The sequence below is a fragment of the Pan troglodytes genome, chromosome X, assembly GCF_028858775.2.
Source record: "Pan troglodytes isolate AG18354 chromosome X, NHGRI_mPanTro3-v2.0_pri, whole genome shotgun sequence".
Classification (NCBI taxonomy): Eukaryota; Metazoa; Chordata; class Mammalia; order Primates; family Hominidae; genus Pan; species Pan troglodytes.
The window spans coordinates 132784746-132803790 of record NC_072421.2 but is presented as its reverse complement, the minus strand read 5'-3'; the positions used below and the strand labels follow the sequence as shown (position 1 = coordinate 132803790).

General features: G+C 43.9%; 1 protein-coding gene and 1 long non-coding RNA gene across 17 annotated transcripts in view; one reads left to right on the top strand and one right to left on the bottom strand.

Moving 5' to 3' along the window:
* Window positions 1–19045, top strand: part of ZNF75D (zinc finger protein 75D) — a 58793-nt gene that overhangs the window by 4400 nt on the left and 35348 nt on the right. The window lies entirely within an intron of this gene.
* Window positions 9508–12735, bottom strand: LOC107971202 (uncharacterized). Its single transcript, XR_008542060.1, has 4 exons — window positions 12676–12735; window positions 12393–12470; window positions 11637–11750; window positions 9508–9854 (listed from the first exon to the last, which is right to left on the bottom strand). It is a non-coding gene; the product is annotated as an uncharacterized LOC107971202 (long non-coding RNA).

Here is a 19045-nt window from a genome sequence, read left to right as displayed (position 1 = left end):
GGAAAACCCTCATAGAAAAAAGCTTGGGAAAGTCTAGAAAACATAAAACAAGACCTAAGTATGACATAATTTCTACATTGGAGCACACATGAAAAGAAAGAATAACGCTTCAGTTTGTTTTCATGTATGAAGTACATAAAGTGAATCACAACTGTAAAAGCATTTGCACTAATTCTGAATTTGTCTCTCTTCATTGGGACCATCTCCACATTCTTCCTATCACTGTTTAAGTACTGTGGTGCCCAAAGTTGTGCACAGCTCTTTCAGTGACTGCTGTGTATGGAGAGAAGTTCAGAGCACAATTTCTTAGAGCTAGACTTGTGTTTAAGTATACATTTGCTGAACCTCAAATCTTTCGGAGAGATGTAGGTGCTGATATCTGACCCATAGGAGGGAGTAGGGCTCTTCTAGAGCTGGGCAAGGTGGAGCGAGGGAGGGGGCTGGGCACAGGGTAAATAGGTACTGTCAGGCAGGCTGTACACTGCACAACTCCAGGATATATTGCATGTGAATGAATCTACTTTAATTGCAGAGTGCACAATATGTGTAAATGTATGCAGTGACCCTGGAGGGAGGCTTGGGAAAGAAGTGGGGAGTATTGAGACAGGAACCATGAAAGGTTGGGAATTCCGGAGCATAATGGCATGCTGCCCCACATCCTACTGGTAGCTCTGGGAGTGAGACCTGCCCTCAGTGCCCCACACCAACAAGAGGCAGCAACAGGAGTTCAGAAATGACAGCCTGGTATTTAGGAAAGAGAGGTCCTGCCACAGTGCTGTCAGATTCCCTATGGGTCATTTGTAGCATGAATGAGTTCCAGCTGCAGGCCCAGAAAGAGAATCCACAGAGGCACTGAGAAGACTGGTCAGCAAGACAAGGACCAGGACTTGAAAGAGAATGGTTCAGAGTATGTAGCTGTCCTGACTAGAGGCCATAATGGAAACCATCAATACCACCATCTGTGTGCCAAAGGCCAGGAAGAGTCAGTCTCATCTGTTGAAGATAGAGGGGAAAATGGCAAACACTCAAAGACCAAGGGAGATGAGGGAGCAAAAGGGACAGGCTCATCCTCCTTGCTGCAGTCATCTGTAGCCAGATAATTTCTTGGGGAGGAAGACGAGGGGAAGAAGAGTGAGAGTCAGAAGAGGAGTTGAAGGAGAAGGAAGTGAGGATTGGGTAGGGAGAGAGGGAGAGAAGGGAGAGGAGGACAAGAAGGAGAAAAGCAAGGAGGAGAAGTAGAGGAGGAAGAATAGCAGGAGGGAGATGAAGAGAAGGGGGCATGAGGAGGGGATGAAGAAAGAGGAAAAGGGGGAAGGGGAAGGATTAGGAGGGAGAGTAGGGAAGGGCACACGAGAGGGACAGGGCAGCCTTCATAAGGATATTGGACTTTAAATCTACACAACTGAAATCAAGAACAAAATAAGCAATTAATTGCCTAAAAGTGATTATATTTTAAACCAGAAGGAATTGAGTCACCTTAAAGTGGCAAGGTTTGGTAGTTTCTTCTATCAGTAGAAATAAGAGTTTATGAGCATGTTGAGATGAGTTATAAAGAGAGTCACATTTCTGATCAGCTCAGTTGTTACTTCAAATTACAGATCTACTAGAAAGTGTCAACATCTGCAGAGTTTCCAAGTATTGCCAAAATGCTTACATGTACATTAGGAAATTTCTCTAGCTGAACTTCATGAAACAGCAGTTTTACAATACCTTATCGGCTATTATATGGATGAAAGTTCTCCATGCTAAAACAAAATTAAGAAAACCTGAGTTAAAGAAAAGAAATATGTACTTGTAATCGCATGCTTTCTTGGAATCTTTGGTACTGATGGGTACCATCTGCTTCCATCCTCTGACACCCCCTCAGGTATACAGTGCCCTCAGGCTGCCCCAGCTGTCTAGAGTCCTCTCTACCCCAGATTGCGGAGACAATTCTGAGTCTACCTGTCTTGTGCAGAAGCCAGGAGACAGAAGACAGTGCAGAACAGGAAGGGGAAGGAATGTTCTCTGAGAGAGGAACAGGTCTGTTGAGTGCACCTTTCCACAGATGCACCCAACCCCCAACTGGAATAACTGTTGCTTCCTCCTCTGCTCATTGTGTCTCTGATCCCTCCCCATCCTGCGAGCTCTGTCTCTTGCTGCATCAGTGACCTTCCTCCTCCTTGCATCTCATCCCTCTCTCACATGACAGTAGATCCGTCACCTCTCAGGGCTTCTCAACCCCCAAAATCCTCAAATTGCATCATCTTTCCTCTCTGCTTACCTCACACACCAAATTGACATGAGACGCACCCCGTCCTTGCTCCCTCTCCTTCTTGACCCTTCCCTGCCTCCTTTGCCCTGAGTCTAGAGCTGACGCCCTCATCCTACTGGCCTGCTTTCCAATGACATAAGGGAACGTCTCGGTAGTGAATGCCACTTCCTCTTAGCAGTTTTCCTTCACATCTCACCTCTCAGAAGCATTTGATGACTGCTTGGAGAATTCTCTTTGCATTTAGGATTCCAATATTTACCTCCTCTGACACCATTTACCTAATGCACTCCTCCATTCCTGCCACCTACATGTGGGTGTCTTCAAGACTCTGTCCTGAGCAAAAAGAAGGTACAATTGAAAGTTTTCACGTGATTCCAGTTTTATAACAGGAAAAATGGGTAGGTATGTAGAGAATTGAGTAGAAGGAAATATATAAAAATGTTTACAAATATTTTAAAAAGTAAAAAATGAATAAAAGTAAAAATTTGAGTGGTTCTCTCTGGATAATTGACATTATGGCAGTATAGTTCACTCTTTATTCTCTGCTTTATGCCATTATGAAATTATGAAACTAAAAGGCCTCTGCAGTAAGAAACCAGCTTTGTAATCAGAAAGAATGCACTTATTTTCAAATAAAATTAAAAACACAGGTTACAAAAACAAAGTAATAACAGTGTAATGACTGTAAGTTGAGAGAGAAAAAATTATATACATTGTATGTATGTGTGTGTATACAAAGTAAGGACAAGAAGAAAATAAAGCAAAATATGAAAAGCATTTTGTTTAGATAGCAAGAAAAAAGTTAATTTTCCTTATCTTCATTTTCAACATACCTTTAATGAATATCTGTTTACCTGCCCCCACACGCAGATAAGTTCCATGTCATTCTAGGTGCTGTGGGGTTAAGGGCCCTCAGGCTACAGATAACACACACCTAGTTCCAATCGTGCCTCTGCAACTTACTAGCTGTGTGTCCTTGGGAAAGAACTTCAAGGACTTCTTTGCAGGTATCTGATTTGTGGAGGTCCCTAACAACTTAATGACATTGGCCAATGATTGAATGTAAAGCACAGAAATCACACTTGAAGAACAGTCTCACTGTCAAGGGATCCCCGAACAAAGGCTCCTGTGGTTTTACAAACCTGGGAATAAGGAGAGGGGAAGGTCTGGAGTGAAAAAGTTCTGAGTACTGAGCCAGCATGGAGAAAGGTGTCTTGAAGATTTCTTTTCCTCTCTCCATAAGGAAGTTCAGGCAGAGGCACCAGGGATAAAGGCCCCGGATAAGTGGGCTAGGAGTAGGGCTAGGGCTAGGAATGCAGATATAGGTAAGAGGATGGCTGCCTAGGTAGGGGACTGAGCCCTTGACTGCAGCTCCCTTTGGACAGTGCAGTGCATTGGCTGCGGACCACCTCTGATGTGAGGAGGGCAGCCTTTCACCCAGATCATGAGGGCTGCCTAAAAAGTCACTCATACATTTTTGGCCAGGAGCCAGACTCCTCAGATATGGTTAGATATTTCATTCCATTTTCCTTTGAACATGTTCGTGCATATTATGTACCACAGTCTTTGTCTATTTGGGCTGCTATAACAAAATACCTTTGACTGGATAATTTATAAATAGCAGAAATTTAATGCTCACAGCTCTGGAGGTTGGGAGTCCAAAATCAAGGCACCAGCAGATTTGGTCTCTAGAGAGGCTTCACTCCTTGCTTCATAGATGGTGCCTTCTTGCTGCATCTTCACATGGCACAAATGGGTAGGGGACTCACTCAGGCCTCTTAAAAGGACACTAATCCCATTCCTGAGGGTACAGCCCTCATGAATTAATCTCTTCTCAAAGGCTCCACTTCTTAATACTATCACATTATTAGGTTCCAACATATGAATTATGTGGGAACAGGAATATTCAGACAGCAACCACAGTAACAAAAAGGTTACTTTTTCTTAATGAAGAAAACATAAGGATAGTATTTAATGATGCGAGTTTAGGTGGGAAGCAAAAACAAAAAAAGGATAAGTTGGTGATTACCATAAAATTCAGGATAGTGGTAACCTTTAAGAGGGAGGGAGAATATTGTGATTAAGAGGGGCCAGGTGTGAGATTTCAAAGTTGCTGGCAAGTTGTATTTATTTATTTGGATGGCAGTTCCAGGTTTTACTTGCGGTAGATCATTGAGCTGTGTATATCTGTGAAGTACTGGTTTATCCATACACACAGACATGCATATAGCACAATTATATATGAGTATATGTATGTGGGTGCTCAGGACTTGGAGGTGAAGTCTTTATATACCATGCCAGGGCAGGTAAAGCACAAGCTCAGCTTTTGATCTGTTTTCTTCTCCCAACACTCAGAACACAACTCACTCATCCTGCCAAGGAGAGTAAAAGGCTTCATCATTTCCTTGGATTTACCTTGAATGTTGATCCTAAGTCACCATAGCTGTGAGGTAGGGACAGTGTCCTGGAGACTAAATTGGCTAGAGGGGCAGAAGGGGAGTGAGAAGGCAACTTCAGGGAGGCATTAGGTAAGTCCTGGTGGTCGAGCTAGTGCAAGCCAGGAGAGCAGTGCCTCCCAGAGAAGGGGCATTCAGGAGCTGCTCCCCGTGATGCACTGGAATAGGGAAAGGGGATAGTCAGTACTCTCCATCGAACTTAGAACAAGATCCCAAACCTTCTCAGATATAACAAGGTCCTAGGAGAAGTTGGCCCTGCCTACTTCTCCCAGTCTACCTCCTCTCAAACTTCAACCTCTCATCACTGCCCCAGCCATTCTGCCCTCCTGTTCTTTAATCCCCATGAGGTCCTTTACTCACACACATTCTTAGACTGGGAAGTAAAAAGAAGTAGGTCCTTGCAGGAGTTGGGACTAGAGGGTTTGTAGAGTTGCTTGGGGTCAAAACAGAGGTTAGGGGTGAAGAGGATTTGGAAGGTGCTGCCACTGCTAAGAGGCCCAGGAGTAGCAGCATACAGGGAAGGTAAAGAGGTAAAGATTCTGGACCTCCAATCTTCTCTGGGCCATGTGCTCCCTCATAACTGTGGTCCTGGGGGTAAATGTGAGGTTAAAAAGAAAGTATTTCAGGCACTGGATTCCCTGGCACTAAGAAGAAATAGTATTAGCATGCACATGTATAAATATACATGACACACTGGGCGATGATCAGAGACCCTGCACTGGAATCATGCAGCTGTGTGTTATGATCATTGCCTAGAGCACAGGCCCCTCCATACACAGCAGGGAGCCCCTTCATCTTTTTTCCTTCAAGCTGGCACTAGCTTGAAGTGGAGTGAGAGAGAGTAGGGCAGTCCATAGAAAAGATGGAGGGAGAGGGGGTCCACCCCTTCCTGGTTTCATTCCTACTTCTTGTTCCTGTTCCTTTTCCTACCCCTAGAAGGCCGAGCAGTGGTGGGCATTGTGCTGCTTTCTTTGAGAGCCTTTGGGAATGATCAAGGATCTCCCTGCATATTTGGCATTGGTTCTTCAGGCACAGGACAACGGATGTTGGTCAAGCTCCACAGGAAGTGAACTTATCAGACTAGGACTGTAAGCCCCTAGACAAACCAAAGGAAACCAGAGGCCTGGAGGCATCCTAAGGCTGATGAGTGTGGACATGACTGGTCCTCTGGAGCAGGCCCAGGGAAGGGTCACTCTCTACCCCAACCTGGCCTGGGGGAATGGCATCATAGATTGCTTGGGGTAGAAAGTGACCCCTCCCACTATTATACCAAAAAATCATTTACAGATTTTCTCTTTTCCTTTCCGCCAAAATAGCAATTGGGTGGTTTTCAGGTTAAAGTCTTCAAGACAATATGCCTCTCCCATGGAACATATCCATGGTTCCATTAAATTGGAAACTGACAATGACCAATTGTTTCCTGTCCATTCTAAGCTGTTCAGGTTGCAGAACTGATAGCTGAGAAGGGGTGTTGAATAAGTAAGTAAACTGGATTATTAAGGGGGAATTTTAGTTTGCTGCTTCATAGAGATGAAAAGATGATTATTTCTGGAACTGAGGGGATTCACTGGGGTACCTCCTAGTACTCCTGTGTCCAGTTCTGATGTTCGTTGTAAAAGTGCTGCAATTCCATAATTATATCACCTCTAAAGACTGAGATTTTTTAGACTGATTTTTTTTTGGGGGGGAATTAAAACTTTGGTTGCCCCAGCAGGTAAAGATCCACCAATATTTTGAGATTTTGGCAGAATTTGTTTTGCGGGAAGGTAGGTGGGATGATCTATTCTTTGTCCATCCTATGATATTGTGTAGGAAAATGTCTCATCAGCCTTAAGGTTACAATTTACAATTTAGATTTCAAGTGGGATTATGATAAAAAGTGACCTCACCCTATGATAATATAAGGGCTAATGGGACTTTGTGTGGTACCCTGTGCTAGGCAAAGGGTTCCTTCATCTGCTCAAAGCAACAGTGGGTGCTGGTTGTGGGAAAAGTGGTGGATTATTTTTTGTTATTCTCAGTTTGTTTAATCAGATATATCCTACTTCCTTCTCTATACTGCTCTGTTCCTCAGGTACTTGACACATAAAGGCTATATCACCTGGCCTTCCTTGCCCTCTGACTAGTGGGGCCAATGAGAGGCAGCAGGCATATGTATTTGGCCAATAAGAGGCAGCAGGCATATGTATTTGGCCAATAAGAGGCAGCAGGCAGAAATTGAGGTGTGGAAGGAGAGAGTATTTCCATGACACAGAATAAAACACTCCAATCAGCCTCCAGTCCTGAGGTTCACCTGCACCAAGAATTTCTCTGTTAGGGTTACACATAACCTCCTCTAAGATCTCTTAAGAATATTCTTCTTAGGAGAATCCCAGCCAAATTTTCTTTCTCTCTCTCTCTCTGCCTCTCTCTCTCTCTCTGCCTCTCTCTCTGCCAGTCACTCCCCTTTTGGACTTTTTACTTGTGATTCTGACTTCTGGAGCAACAAATCAAGCCCTCCCAGTGAACACTTAGAGACTACTTAATTTCCCCAGTAAGTTTGAGGTGAAGGGTACTTTCCTTCTGTAAACTTAGCATACTATACAACCTCCATGAAGTGGGGCTTCTCTGGTCTCCAGCCTACCCAGATTCTCCCATGTGTGTACATACCCTCACATGGGTGAATAGTGAGAGTTCATTCCACTGTTTGTGATTACCTTATTTACCAATTCTCTGTGGATGGACAGGTAACTGCCTGTGAGATGATGAGTAGTTGATATCAGTTTTTCTAGGAAGTCAGCCAAGTCTGAGACTAGATAGAGTACCAGTTGAACATCCTGCTACACTAGTTTGAATCTTTACTATCTTTGTATGTAACAAACTTGTCTTACTTAGTCCAATTGGGCTGCTATAACAAAACACCATAAACTGGGTAACATAATAAAAAGAAAGTCTATTGCTCCCAGTTCTGGAGGCTGGGAAGTCCAAGATCAAGATGCCAGCAGATTCAGTTCCTGGAGAGGGCTCACATCCGGGTTTATACAACAGCGCTTCCTCACATGGCAGAAGAGATGAATGAGCTCCTTTGGGCCTATTTTATAAAGGCACTAATCCTATTCATGAGGGCTCCACCCTCATGACCCAATCACCTCCCAAAGGCCCCACCTCCTAATACTATCACCTTAGGATTTCAACATATGAAGTGGAGGGGTGGGGAACAAGCCTTCAGAGCATAGCATAAGCACTACTGGACCCTTCTATGCTACTTGTTTTCTCACTCAATATGATGGTGAGATTTATCCATGTGTAACTATGCATCCTAATTTCTGTCTCTTCAGTTGTGTGGCCATGGGGTATAGGAGGTTGGCTGTTATCGGCCTCTGCTCCTGTGGGTTTTACTCCTTCTTGGCCTACCTGCTGCTCTTTCAGTCTCCATTCCCCACCTTTTCTCCTCCTCGCAGCCACTGTTTGATGCTGGACTGCAGGAAAATAGTCACCGATGCAGGAGTGTCCAGGCAGTGTTCCCACCAACAGTGCACCCAGGAGGCCCTTCTACCTTGTAGTCTCTAACCCCTCCCCATTTCATCCTACAGCCAGCTGCATCCTCTGAAGAGAGGCTGGTGGCTATTTTTTGGCAATATTTAATCAGAGCAGGGACAGAGAAGGCGACAGGGACAGAGAGGAGGGTGAAAAGGACATGGAAGGGTTAAATTTTCTACCTAACACAAATCTGGAAGAAATCTGGCTAAGGGGAGAGACAGTAACAGCTCCTTAGATGTAGGTGGAGGTGGAGAGACAGGAAGAGGCCTTGGGGAGTGCTGGACAGGTTGTGAGGACCCAGAGAATTTGGGAGGAGAGGAAGAGGGCACAGAAGGACTGCTTGCAGGCTTATTTTGCAGCTCACAGGAAAGGACAAGAGAAATGCTTGGAATTTGCAATGGCTTTAATGGTTGACCTTATGTTAATTTCATCTTACTCCTAACTTAAGCTTGCCCATATCCACCATGGCTCTGACCTCTTTGCAATCCCTGTCCCCTCTTCAGCTTGAGCTCTCACTTCTCAGTGACCAATTGCCTACATAATTCTCATTTCACTTGTCTCAGAGCGAATACCTGTATTTCCCACTCCTTTAGCTTTTTTTCCTGGAAGCCATGTCACAGTCTTGTTATCCTCTGGTTTAGTTCCACTTCAGTCAAATGAATTCTCTTCAATTGGCTGTGGCCTAAACAGATTTATTTCACATGGCACAAATAAGTGCACCTGGGGATTCTACTTCTTTGGGGACAATGAGAAGAACAACTGCTTTTAGAAGGATCTGAAAGTATGCTGTTCCCTATATTAAAATGCCTTGTGCTCTAATTTTTTAATATTAAATAGAACCAAAAATCCACAATGCTGTAGTTTCTAAATGGTGCTCTCATGAGCATCAGAATAAAAAGGTATCCTAAACCTCCCACCCAACTCATGGGTTCATTATTCTCAAATATCTTTTCATCTGGGTAAGCAATTAGGTTTTAGAGGAGAACTGGATGGATATCTCTTCAAAATCGTTAGGGAGAGGAGTCTTGCATCCTTGCATGGCCTGGTACTAACCTAAGTACTCCCTTGCTTTGAAAAAAAAAGAAAGATTTATGGTGGAAGAAATCTGATCTGCAGCATGACCTGTATCTCCCCTGTGTCTGAGTGCTCCTGCACAGAATGTTTAGAATGAATAGAATCCCCTGTCCAGTGTAACTCAAGAAAGCCATATCAGCATAAAAACATATCAAACCAAAATAAATGAAAACACAGCTTCTATTTCAATAGCTGAAGCTAGGGAAGAATTTTATTCTAATACTTTTTTTAAAAAATTATTTTCCAAGATTCTGTGTAGGCATGTGCTTGTAAGTCACGTGATTTTTTTTGGCAAAGGCCAGCTCCACCCTGGCATTGCTCGTGTCAGCATCCACAACCACTTTGTCAGATCCACATCATTTCTGTGCCTCCCTAGTTGTCTACCGAGTAAAAAACTCAGCACATTGTTGGGGGACATGTTGGACTTTAAGTATTCATCTGCCTTCCTCCTGATATTTGGTGCAGGTGTGCTGGGACTGACTTCAGAGAGTCCTTTGTCCGTGACTGGTAGACTCCACGTTGCCTCAGAAAGACAGCACAACCAAGAAAGCCTGGTAAAAATGATGAAATCAAGATAACCAAGTGGACCCAGGGGTCTTTTCCTCACTGTCCACTATCACATCCCTATCACATCACCCCCACACACCCACACCCATACCCACACAGACACATACTAACACATTCTGCTACCAGCAGCAGTCATAAGAGATTGCTCTGGGCCATGATCTGATTTAAAATGCCAACGATACTATTTCTTTCATTCTGTCATACACACGGGTCTGTATCTAGAATCTGCTCTGTTTTATTGAGGCAATTTTCATTCCTGTTTTAATTTCTAAATCTATTATGTAGGTTTTCATGTCTTGTAGGCCAAGCTCCCTATCAAGGTTATTCCCATATGTGTTCTTGTCCTTTTAATTGAATAATCAGCTCATTTTGTTTCATGTCAAATTCATATGGAGGTTCATGACTGTGCTTGCACTGAGTTCACAGATTAAAATGGTGGCAGAAATGATATAGTAATTAATTTTTCAATCTAGAAATAATGGTATAATAGTGTCAAACAGGAAACATATAAAAATGTTTCATGAATAATTCTCAGTATTTAAAAAAATCATATTCAGGTATATCTGATGGCCAGTGTGAACTGGATATATTATTCCTATTATTTCATAATTTATTCTTAGAGGAGCATACAATATCTCCTTTTATGTGTTTAGCTTGTGTCTACCTTACATTTTTGTCAAACTGGGTGATTTCCTTGGTTGACAGAGGCAATTTTTCTGAATTCCTATTGTTAATAGATTGTTATATCAATAATGTGAAATAAAAAGCAGCCATTGAAAAAGATGATGGGGTTCTCTATTTAAAGGCATGACAGCACTTTGGGAGGCCGAGACAGGCAGATAGCCTGGGCTCAGGCGTTTGAGAACACCCTGGAAAAAATGGTGAAACCCCATCTCTACTAAAATACAAAAAATTAGCTGGGCATGGTGACATGTGCCTGTAGTCCCAGGTACTCGGGAGGCTGATGCATCACTTGAGCCTAAGAGGCAGCGGTTGCAGTGAGCCAAGATCATACCACTGCACTCCAGCTTGGGCTACAGAGTGAGACTCTGTCTCAATAAATAAATAAATAAATAATTTTTAAAAAGGCATGAAAAATATCTCTAAAAAGTGGTAATTGAAGAAGGAAACTTGCAAAACATTATGCATTTTATCATCCTATTTTTGTTCCTTCATGGAGCCATATATAAAAGTAAATGCAGAAAACAAGGTCTAGAAGAATTTACAGCATAGTGATGATGGAAGTTCTGGTATAGAAATGTAAGTTGGAGGACTGTAAGAAAGGAGTTGGGACTATCAGTTGTATAAGTGTCGTTTTTGAGTGTATTTCCACAAAAAAGCATGAGAATATGTGTGCAAGCCAATTCTGTCAGTGGTATTTAAATGAAACAAGATTCTTCAGAGGTACAGATTGGAGACATGGACAGGCAACACTAAGGCAAGTTGACCTACAGTCATTGTCTCACCTATTTCTTCCAAAGGAATTGTTACACAAGGAGCGTGGTCAGAGGGAAGTCATCCAAAACCAAAAACCCACAAAAACATAGACAATGAACCTGTCAATGGAGTTCAAGGAAAGAGAACAGACGTAGCCAGGGAAAATTGTCAACCCTGTCTGTGACTTTAAGAGGTTCTCCTTGCATTGGGAAAGTGAAGAGGTGAAGACATCTATTGTCTAGTCCCTTAGGCTTCCTTGGCATCCTCTGTTTTACCAGTAATACAGTAATGAGAAGAATAACAACACCAGCAATACGAACATTACTCACCCTCCTCAGCTGAGCACTGTCTGCTTGCCAGGCACTTCTCTGAGGGCTTGACATGCAGAAACTCATCTAGCCTCATAACACCTTGAGGTGGGTGCAACTGTCATTCCCATTTATCTAGGGCAGGAGACAGGCACAGGAAAATCATGGAATTGGCACAAGGTCACATAGCTAGTATGTGGCAGTACCAGGATGTGAACCCAATTAGTTTGGGTTCAGAACTAATTTGTTTGGAACACTAAACACGGCCTCAGGGTCTTTACATGGTTCTACCTGGGGTAGAAGAAAACCTGGAGGACTAAGCCTTTCCTGCCACTCAAACAACAGAGTTTGTGACTTGGGTCACAAACGTCCCACTTTCAGGCACTTGTACCTCAATTTCCTCCCTTCTTATGTGAGACTGAGTGGGGAGCCAGTGTGGACAAAAGCCACATCTACTCATAATAGTCATTTTAGTTCCTCAGGGAAACAGCACTATAAAAAACACAAAGCTCTGTCCCCACCATTATCCCTCTGTCAGCCTGGAAAATTCATGTCCTGCCTCTGGACAATACCCATATGGGTCACACTTTAATGGTAACAATATAGTTATTCTAGATCAGAGACTTGGAAGGGAATATGGCTTGAAACATATGGGTACTCTCAGTCAAATTTCTGCAATTAAACACCCCATTTACATGAATTGTGTATTATAAAAGTGATAATTACAGTCATGACCAAAGCTGGGTGTAGAGACTGAGGGAGAAAAGGGAATACTACCTTGTACTGAGTTCTCTTGTAGCTTTCACTGGGTGATTGGATCTTGAAGTCAGAATTGCTGATCATTGCCCAGTGGACCTGTGGAAATGCAATGAATACTGTTAACAGATTTTGGTAACTCCTCCCACAGAAGTTACCAAAATATTTTAACAGTGTTCTTGGCCTGTTAACAGATTTTGCATGAGCCAGGGAATAGCTCTGAGGCCAAGATAACTGAGTGCCTAGGGAACAGATATTACAAAGTAATATCTACCCCCTCTGCCAGCACCTCCCACTTACTCACTGTATTCAGCCCTGAACCAGGAGTAACCCTGGTGGTAGTGGCTAGTGTTTAGTTCTTGTCATTGCAAATGGTAACAGGGTTCTCAGCTGCATTGTGAGTCATCATGACTCCTGTTGGCACTTAACCAATCATGTCCTGGGACTCAGAGAAACAATGTAGGAGAAAGAGAAATTAATTTTTCCTCTCTCTTCTTAACCCTCTCTCCCAGACCAATTGCTACTCCTTTGGGAACTGTGGCTGCTCAGTGGTCTGGGAGATAAAACATCTAGATACATCCAGATAATGTAGCATCTTTACTTGCCATCAACAAACTAATTGAACTCATGAACTCCAACCCTGCTGTATAATGGTAGGGTGGGGACTGTCATTTGTCCAAATTAGTAAAACATCATTACATACAGACATGGCTGAGAACACAGGCTCAAGAGACAGGTGGTCTGATTTTTAATCCAAGCTCTGTGGGATTTTGGGCAAGTCCCTAAACCTCTGTGATCTTCAGGTTCCCCTTTTGTATGGTAAAGATAACAATAGCACCATCATTCTTGGGAATTTCTGAGGATTATATGAGATGATGTGTTCGGAATTGGTGGGTTCTTGGTCTCACTGACTTCAAGAATGAAGCCGCGGACTCTCGCGGTGAGTGTTACAGCTCTTAAGGTGGCGCATCTGGAGTTTGTTCCTTCTGATGTTCGGATGTGTTCAGAGTCTCTTCCTTCTGGTGGGTTGGTGGTCTCGCTGGCTCAGGAGTGAAGCTGCAGACCTTCGCGGTGAGTGTTACAGCTCTTAAGGCAGCGCATCTGGAATTGTTCATTCCTCCCGGTGGGCTCGTGGTCTTGCTGGCTTCAGGAGTGAAGCTGCAGATCTTCGCGGTGAGTGTTACAGCTCATAAAAGCAGTGTGGACCCAAAGAGTGAGCAGTAGCAAGATTTATTGCAAAGAGCGGAAGAACAAAGCTTCCGCAGTGTGGAAGGGGACCCAAGCGGGTTGCCCCTGCTGGCTCAGGCAGCCTGCATTTATTCTCTTCTCTGGCCCCACCCACATCCTGCTGATTGGTAGAGCCGAGTGGTCTGTTTTGACAGGGCACTGATTGGTGCGTTTACAATCCCTGAGCTAGACACAAAGGTTCTCCACATCTCCACTAGATTAACTAGATACAGAGTGTCGACACAAAGGTTCTCCAAGGCCCCACCAGAGTAGCTAGATACAGAGTGTCGATTGGTGCACTCACAAACCCTGAGCTAGACACAGGGTGCTGATTGGTGTGTTTACAAACCTTGAGCTAGATACAGAGTACCCATTGGCGTATTTACAATCCCTGAGCTAGACATAAAGGTTCTCCAAGGCCCCACCAGAGCAGCTAGTTACAGAGTGTCGATTCGTGCACTCACAAACCCTGAGCTAGACACAGGGTGCTGATTGGTGTGTTTACAAACCTTGAGCTAGATACAGAATGCCAATTGGTGTATTTACAATCCCTGAGCTAGACATAAAGGTTCTCCAAGGCCCCACCAGAGTAGCTAGATACAGAGTGTCGATTGGTGCATTCACAAACCCTGAGCTAGACACAGGGTGTTGATTGGTGTATTTACAATCCCTGAGCTAGACATAAAGGTTCTCCACGTCCCCACCAGACTCAGGAGCCCAGCTGGTTTCACCCAGTGGATCCCGCACCGGGGCTGCAGGTGGAGCTGCCTGCCAGTCCCACGCGATGCGCTCGCACTCCTCAGCCCTTGGGTGGTCGATGGGACTGGGCGCCATGGAGCAGGGGGTGGCGCTCGTCGGGGAGGCTCAGGTCGCACAGGAGCCCATGGAGGGGGTGGGAGGCTCAGGCATGGCGGGCTGCAGGTCTCGAGCCCTGCCCTGTGGGAAGGCAGCTAAGGCCCGGTGAGAAATTGAGTGCATCGCCGGTGGGCTGGCGCTGCTGGGGGACCCAGTACACCCTCCACAGCCACTGGCCCGGGTGCTAAGTCCCTCATTGCCCGGGGCCGGCAGGGCCGGCCGGCTGCTCCGAGTGCGGGGCCCGCCAAGCCCACGCCCACCCGGAGCTCAGCTGGCCTGCAAGCCCGCTCACAGCCCTGGTTCCTGCTCGCGCCTCTCCCTCCATGCCTCCCTGCAAGCTGAGGGAGCCGGCTCTGGCCTTGGCCAGCCCAGAAAGGGGCTCCCACAGTGCAGCGGTGGGCTGAAGGGCTCCTCAAGTGCCGCCAAAGTGGGAGCCCAGGCAGAGGAGGCGCCGAGAGCAAGCGAGGGCTGTGAGGACTGCCAGTGTGCTGTCACCTCTCAATGATATTACTAAAGCACTCAGAACAGTGGCTGGCATGCACTGGCTCTGAGCACTCTCTGCATGCCAGCCACTGTTCTGAGTGCTTTAGTAATATCATCTCATTTAATCCTCCTCCCTTAGCATTTATCATGTGGTCACCTCAGCCAACCTCTGATTTAAGCAGTCACCATTGGATATACATTTCCTTGAAAGTGTGTCTCATCAGTAGGGTTGTTTCCCCTGCCTTCTTCCCATTTCCAAAGAAGACATCTTAGAGTAAGGCAAAGCTCATGGTCCTCACAGTAGCAGAAGGGGCAGGGCTCCTGAGTCTTAAGCTGGTCTCTACACCATGGCCGATGGTCAGGTCCTTGGCTATGGAATTGCTTGTTTTCACTCAGGAAAGGACATTCCATTTTTGTCCCTGAGATTTCTGCTAGCATCTGCTGTTGAGAACCTCAGCTGGGCTAACACAGCATGTACTGTATTCTCAGAGACCTAAGACAACTACGCTTGCAGCCATGCATGACCTCAATTCTGGTTCTTCCAATGTTAGAGCATGGGCATCTGGGCCTGAAGCCCTGCCGCCGGTTGTACTAATGGTGCTCAGGTGAGTCATGACCTTAAGTCACTTGCAACACTGTGAGATCCAATAGCCTACCGACACACTGACCTTCAGCCTCTGACTACAGTGTTACTGGTGTCACAGAGGTGTGTATGTCCTGAGGCAAGAAACTATATTTTTATTAGTGCACTAAGAAGCACTGATGTAAAGTAATGTCCAATTCGAACAAGAGTTAGTATACTAACAGCAGCATCCTCTGTTTTAAAGTATAATTGTATACTGCACATAATTGGTGCAGCATTTATTATTAATTTAACAGGTATCCACACATAATAAGACAATGTCTCTCCATTACTTTGGAAATCAACTTTTTACTAGTTCAAATGTTTTCCACTTTACCTGGCCTGGATTAAGAACATAGTCACTAACATAAGGTAAATGTGTATCCAAGTTCCATTGCTGACACTTATAAATTATTTTTAGATCAGTTGGGTTCACTTCTCTAAGCTTCATTTTCTCATCTGTAAACTGGGGTCATAATCATTCCTACTTCAAAGTTTGTCAAGAAAATGTGTCATCAAGTATCTTACCTCCATTTTTCATCTTTTACTGTGATGGATTTTAATCAGTGCCTCAGGTTGCCTGCCCTCCTCTCCCCAGAAAGCCTCGGTATGTGAGTAATAAACCTGTTAAAAACCTTCTTTGGGTGTGCGTGTCTGTGTGTGTGTGTGTGTGCTGCAACAAGTATTGGTACAGTGAGCATGCTTTCTAAACAATGTCCACTATCACAGAGTATCTTTGATCTCTTGGTTTGGCTTCCTCACTGGCTCAGCTGCTGACTGAAAGGATGCACTTTGAGCTGCTTTCTGCTAGAAAGCTTGCTCTTTGAGCTATGTTTCTTTGCTCTGCATTTATTGAATCCTACCAAGCTTCAGTTTAACTAACCTAATATGGAAATTTCAACAGTTAATTTTGGGGATAGAATTATGGGATTGGGGTCATCCTTAAAATGACCCTGGGTAATGTGTCTGGTTCCAAATGTATCTGTGTGTCTCAGATTACATTGAATTCCAGAATAAGCCATGACTGTCACTGGGCTCAGGGGAATGAATCTTACCCTGTGACTACTGTCTGTGTGTCTCAACCAGGCATTGGCCCCATTCTATAGAACTCAATGGAAAGAATAATGCCCTGTGCAATCTATGTGCCCATGAGGTGGTCACTCATATGGAGGAAGAGCAGTTACCATGTGGCAGGCTGACTTCTTGCTCCTAAAAGCAAAAGCCTCACTAGGACCCTACAAAATGCTTTTGTTGTCACTGCAGCCTATGACTTTGTAACAACAGAACCCCTGATTATGTTATTGGAAAATGCTAATGATATTTTCATGTGCCCTGTTGCACAATCAAGGGGTCCATTCAAACCCGACTTAAGCCCAGGATCCTTAAACCCAGTAAAGCAATCATTGCCATAAGGAAGGCTGCTAACTCTGATAATAATTTGAGACTATCTGGAAGAAGAAACCAATAAATATGAGCAGGGTAGGGAAGACCTCCCAAAGTGTATTTAGCATTTCCTTAAAAAACCTGAATACAAGGGTGAAGAAACAAAATTGACCCAATTGGAAGGCAAGCATTTACTAAAATACTATATACAACAGAAAAACAAAAGGGTGCTGATTTGTTTTTATGCCTCTGGATTCAGAATTAATTTTAACACCTGCTAAAATACACCAGTTGGTAAACCTTCATGTCCTTAATCAGTACTGGGGTCCAAAGTACAGCTATATCTGGGGATCCCACTACATTTAAACAAAGTACCCCCTATACTCTTAGGGCAGTTATCAAACATAAAATAGAAGATACACAAGTATGCCTTACCTTAAACAACAGAACTGTTACATTGCCTAATTTTCCATGGCCGTAGTCCCCATTGCCCTATCTCATAGTGGGCATGGATACTCAGACTCAAATGAGTAAAAAGTTAAAATTAAGTGTTTGGCACAATCAGCTTGAGTTTTAAAAGGACCCCATAGACCCTGCGCACACTACCTCATCTCCACCAGTTGAAATTATGCAGGCAAATATAAATTAAAACAGGTCCTTTAAGTATTGAAACCCATTATCTGTATCTATATGTCAATATCTATATCTATCCTATCTGTCTATCTGTCTATCTATCTACCTATCTATCTCTCTCTCTATAAATACATTTGGAGAGAAAGAGAGAAAGTGGTAATTATCTCCCTTGTATCTCCATTTAACAGCTCAATTTGACCTTTTCTTAAACTTGGAAAAAATAAATGGCACTTCATGGCATATTTCCTCAACTTTGATGTCAAGGTTGAAAGGCCTTGATTAAGGCCTTTGTATTAGTTTTCTGTTGCTGCTCTAACAGATAACCATGAACTTAAGTAGCTTAAAATGACACAAATATATTAACATTGTGAGTGTCAGAATTCTAAAATGGGTTGACAGAATTATGTTCCTTTTGGCAGCTGCGGGGGTCCGTCCTGCAGACCCTGACTCAACAATGGATGAATAAAGTACACTGACACACAGGTATTCTGCTTTGCCAGTCCAGCTGAGTGTCTGGGCCACTTAGTAGCAGCCGAGGTCCTGACCAGCTAGTGAGACTCGCATTTATTCAGCAAAGATTAATTGACAAAGGCTTGAGTCAACACCACTAGAGGGTAATTGACATTGTGGACTTCCCGAGTAGAAAGCAATTAAGCACCTGCAGTAAATCAAAGGTTAGTCTTAGGACCACATGAGTAAACAAGTTAGTTAGATAAACTACTCTACATTCCTTTGTATTTGCACCCTGAGCTCTCTGGCTCCTGCATAGAGACTCTGGCTGCCTTCAGCCAGATCTATTACCGAAGTTATGCAAACTCTCAGGCCTTCCAAGAGCATTTGTGGCTATTATAACTAAAATTTTTCCCACCAGCCTGATTGAACCCCCACAGGTAGCTCTAGGGAAGAATATATTCCCTTGCCTTTTCCAGCTTCTACATACTGCTCACATTCACTGGTTGCTGGTTCCCATCGCATCAACCTCTGCTTCTGCAGTCACATCTCATTCCCCGAATCTGACACAAAAGCCATTAGACATGAGCTCCTTTATCAACATCCTGACATCTTCCAGCTTTCTCTGCCTACTCTTCTGTAACAATGGAGAGATGTCTAAGCCCTTTCCCAAATCCCTCCACTGTGCACATGGCCTTCATGAAGATTTTGCCTTTATGGGGACTTCACTCCTGCATAAACATCCAACACTAATTGCTTCTCTTCCTACATCAACAATGTTTCCTCTTTCTAATTAATCAAAAGAAACAATTCTGGAATCTATTTAAAAATATAAAATTATATAAATAAACCTTGCTATAATTTGAATGTGTCCCCTCCAAAATTCATGGGTTGGAAACTTAATCCCCAGTACAGCAGTGCTGGGTGGTGTGGCCTTTGGGAGGTGATTAGGTCAAGAGAGTTCCATCTTCATGGATGCATGGATGGATTAATGCTGTTATTAAAAGGGCTTGCAGGAGTG